Source organism: Tupaia chinensis, unplaced genomic scaffold (assembly GCF_000334495.1).
Source record: "Tupaia chinensis unplaced genomic scaffold, TupChi_1.0 Scaffold000279_1, whole genome shotgun sequence".
In the NCBI taxonomy this organism is placed as follows: Eukaryota; Metazoa; Chordata; class Mammalia; order Scandentia; family Tupaiidae; genus Tupaia; species Tupaia belangeri.
This window is the reverse complement of record NW_006159762.1, coordinates 994,075-998,792: the sequence shown is the minus strand read 5'-3', so window position 1 is coordinate 998,792 and position 4,718 is coordinate 994,075.

Below are 4,718 nucleotides of genomic sequence, written 5' to 3'. Positions count from 1 at the left end.
GGTGATTTCTCGCTTTTTGTCTCTCTGTCTCTCTCTCTGTCTGTCTGTCGAGCGCACCCGCCCTATGGCAAAAAAAAAACTCTCCAAAAAAAAAACAGAAAGAAAAGAAAAATCACTGGCAAAAAAAAAAAACAGAAAGAAAAGAAAAATCACTGGCTTTATTTAGTTCAAGAAAAGTTCAAGCTGGAAGTAGCTTTACTCCCAGAAATACATCAGAAGTCAGCACGTTTAGAACAGGTGAGCTCTATGTTGAGAGACCATCTCAGTACTGGGGCCTCAGACCAGAAAGGAATGATGTCCTAACCTATCATCTACTTTTAAGTAATCGCAAATGCTGCCCCATAAGAAAAGAACTGCTTTTTATGGCTAAATCATTGTTATCAATCAAGGCATCCTTTAAGACACCACCTAAAAACTAGTTTTCTAGTTGCTGGAATGATCGGTACTAAGAAGATCATCTACTGGAATCAGAGATTTGATATTAAATGACAAGTGATCTCCAAGAGTTCAAATGTATGACATTTTATAGATCTGGGGTAGACTAGAATCACGAGCCTATTTCAGGGAGCAATAGCCAAAATGCTTATTATGTGCCAGGAATGCTGGAAACAGGATTAAGTGAAGCAACATCTACTACTAAGGTGAAAATATCCCTATTTTGCAAGTGAAGGAATCATTTCAGATGCCATGTCCTAAAGTTCCCACAGCTGGGACTTCAGCTAGATCTAACTCCTATATCTGTGCTTAGGATCACTAAGCATTGCAGCCATAACAATGCTGCAACATTGTAACAATCTGTAACAAGGTCTGATTAGGAAAGCACCAAGTCGCCACCAGGAGTGACACTTAACACATGTGGGGAGATACTGACAAATAGGAAAGCACCCGTTTTAAACAATGGAAACTACTTGTGAAATACCCTGTAGGCTGTCACTTCTTGCAGCATTTCCCCCACTGTAACTGGTACAGCCATCTCAATTAATGAGATGATGTAAGAGGTCAGTTGGGGGAACCAGGTAGTGGTACACTGGTAACACAACTGGACCCACATGAGAAAGGTCCTGGGCTTGCATCCCAAGACTTCCTTATGCATGCTGAAATGCACATGTGCCCATAATCTAGGCTGGCTGAAGCTGGGGGGTGGAGGGGGGGTGGATCGCATCGTGAAGACCTTGATAGGGATGCCTGTGTGCATCTTTCCTCTCTCTCCTTCTCTGCCTCTAAAAATAAATAAATGAATAGACTTAAAGAGAAACTGAGGCTAGTTTGATACAAAGGGATGAAATGTTTCTGGGGAGACCCAAGGCAGTGCCTAGCTCTAGGACCACTGCCAAGGGAAACATTCATCTTCTATCCTAGAAAGTACAGCTATAAGGAATCACGGAAATGGATCCAGGGGTCCAGGTGTTTGCCACCTCTTTCAAACCAAATAGGAGATGGCCTAAACAGAGCAGCTTAGCTTCAAATGAAGTTCTCCCCTCCCATGAGGTATCTTTAGGGAGCTGTTTGAAAGTCATAGATTTAGCCAAGTGTAGGGACATTCTGCAAAACCAGCTGCACAGCAAATCTTTCTTGCTTCTGCAAGCTTCTCTCGTTAGCTCAGAATGGGCTTCCTTCCCCTCATGTTGCTATTTGCAGCGTCCAGGAGAGCTGGCTGCCCTGCCATTCCTTTACCAGCAGTATGAAAGTGTTGCTTTAGAGACTTTGAGTTATGCACAAAATCAAAGTCAGTATCTTCCTGCATCAATTCTCCAAGTCTGAGAACCAGAAAAGGCGAAACTGGTGATTTAGGCAAACAACACCTATTTAGGGCCTTTCTTTATCCCTAGAGCTCAGTTTCTCCCCACACACTGTGAGACATCCCCCACCCCCAGGATGTCAGGTGGCAGAGGCCCAGCTAAGGGACACTGGCCTTGCTCACAGTCAGTAAGGCTGCCAAACTGCTTTGACCCTTTAGATCCTTTTGGGCAAGGACCCCATGAGGACTTCAAGTCTTATTCATGGTACTGAGTCACTTTCTCTGGTTAGGGCAATTCAGGGCATTTTTATTTTTTTCTATACTTTTCTAGATCTAGCCAAGCTTTTACTGTGAGCCATCTTTCATGAACAGAGAACCGTTTTAAATTAAGACATGTTTCATCATCTAAGACTTGGCTTTTAAAAAGCAGTATTTTTTGGATTTTAAAGTAACACATCCTCATAGCTTAAAAAATGTAAACACTGCAGAAATATATTGAGCATTAACTCCCAATAATCCCAGTCCTCTTCCAAGTTAACCTTTAGAAACTCACAGTCCCACTCTGCATATGCCCAGCCACGCCATACATGTACGGTCATGCCAGTTAGAGAAGACAGTCTGATAGACACGCTGTTTTGTGATGCTTTTCCACTTCACTGTACCTTGGACACTGTTATATTGGTTCATTCGGATAAATACCACTGCCAAACATGTCATCAAAGAAGGATTCGTTTTAAACTAAAATTGCATACTGGGTTAGAGCAAATGAGGCTTATTCCCCAGAAGAGGGAGCTTGAGGAATCCCAGAGACCTGTCTCAGTGCCCAGGTGCCTTGTTCCACAAGCTAGGGCCAGCTGGGTGTGGGGACGCTAGGGAGGGAGATGCCCAGGGACAGAAGGGGAAGCCAGGAAGAGGGCCCAGAGATGAATGTTCCACCTCGCTATTTTTAGGCTCCTTGAGAGGCTTTACCAATGTTGACAAGATGATCTATGTGTTCCAGACACCAGAAAGCACAGTGAGAGCCTTTCCCCAGGGCTTCAGTGAACCCAGAGGGTAGTCAGGTGTTGCACAAGGAGGCAGGAGACCAGGCCCTCTACCTTGGTGATCTGCCCCCAACGCTATGTGAAGACTTCTTGGGAGGGAATTGATTAAGATGGGCAACTCCCACAGGTGAAAATGCCCAAAGGATGTTTTAGGGCGTGAGACCTCAAGCCAAAGCCCAGGACAAACAGGAAATGCATCCCACTGCATGGTTAGACTCACTCCAGGCACCTGCATGTCCACTTCTGGCCTCAGCAGAGTACATAGTCACCCAACAACTACCACTTCCTCCTTACCCATTGTGAAGACAAGCCAAGGGTCACTCAGCAAGTGTCTATAAATCAGGGCTGATTTCAGTAAGGAGACAGCAGCCCAGGCCTTTATAGATTTATCATCTGGGCAAGCCACTCAACTTTGGAGAGAGCCCTGAAAGGCTCCTCTATTATTCAGGACAAGGCCTCTACATCCTCCCCAAATAGCTACCTGGCTCACTATGTGAACAAAAGCAAGGTGTCTAGTCAATCAATACCTAGACTGAGGCCTTAAAGAGCCAGGTTAATCGCCCCAGCATCCATACACACACACACACACACACAAGGATGAGCCACTCATCACTCACCTGGCAGGAAGCCGTGGCCTCCTGCACCTTGATCAGCCTTAAATGCCCTCAGTAGTGGGCAGGTGTTCATCTGGCCTTTTCCCACAAGTCTGGTTTCTGATCTTAGTCTATGGTTCTCAAGCGTCAATGCACATTGGAATCACATGGGGAGCTTAGACTACCACTACCACCTGAGTCCCTGCCTAGATACCAGTTGAGCTGGTGGTAGTGAATGTGAGGCTGGAGGGAGGCCTAGGTCTCCCAGGTGGTTCTCATATCCAGTTGAGTGCCTTGAACCTCTGCAGCTATAGCCTTTTGAGGCCCTCAGTTCAACTATGAAAAAAGTGAGGGGATCTTACTCTCTAGGGAAGGGTTTGCATTGTGAATGTTTGAGGCTCCCAGGACCTGGTTAGGTTCTATGGTTTCTTCCTAAAATTGGAAATTGGGCTTAAAGCTACTATTGAACAGGTAACAAGCATTGACTTTCAAGGCAGGCAAGCAGTTTCTGCAGTAACAAGCATAGGTCTCCATGCTAAAATGGAAATAGGAACAATATTTGAGGTGTTTGTTCAACAACTATTTAGAGCCCCTACCATGTGTTTGACCTGACAATGCAACAATGAATGAAAGACCTGGTCCCTGCACTCCCAGACAGGAGTAAACTGGGAGCAAAGTAGTAGTTGGGACAACACGAGGCAGGAGAGGTTAGGGAGGGCTTCCAGCAGGAGGTGATGCCCAAGCCTAGTCCTGAGGAAAAGTACAAGTTGACAGGTGAAAAACTAAGAAAGATGCTCCAGGCAGAAGGAACTGCAACAGAAAAGGTACCAAGGCAAGACAAATGGCCATGGTTACCCTGGAAACAGAGGCCGTTCCATATTTCTACAAAGATGAGTAGAGTACAGGATAAAAATGGCCCAGTATGCAGGATGGGGGCAATGGGAGCTATTCACACTGGTCCAGGCAATAGGAGGTTGAACTGTCTGTAGAGGATTTCAAACCAATTGTAAAACACTGAAAGTTTATTTGCTTTTAATCATCACAATCTAGGAATCATGAACAATCACACAATTGAACAGTCTCAGGGTGGGTAACTTACCTTGTTACAAATTCAGAAAGTGTTTGAACTATCCTGAGAGAAAGAAGCAGAGACTGGGACCTGCAGATGGCATAATGGTTAGTCTCTGAATTCCCACATGATTGACAGGTTTGAATCCTGGACCCGGCAACTTGAAACTCATACCAGGTACGTGTGCATGTGTGCCCAAAATCCCAAGAGGAGAGTGGAGGAGAAGGGATTGTAGTGTGGTCATCTCCCCTAGTGGATGATTTCTCACTTTCTGT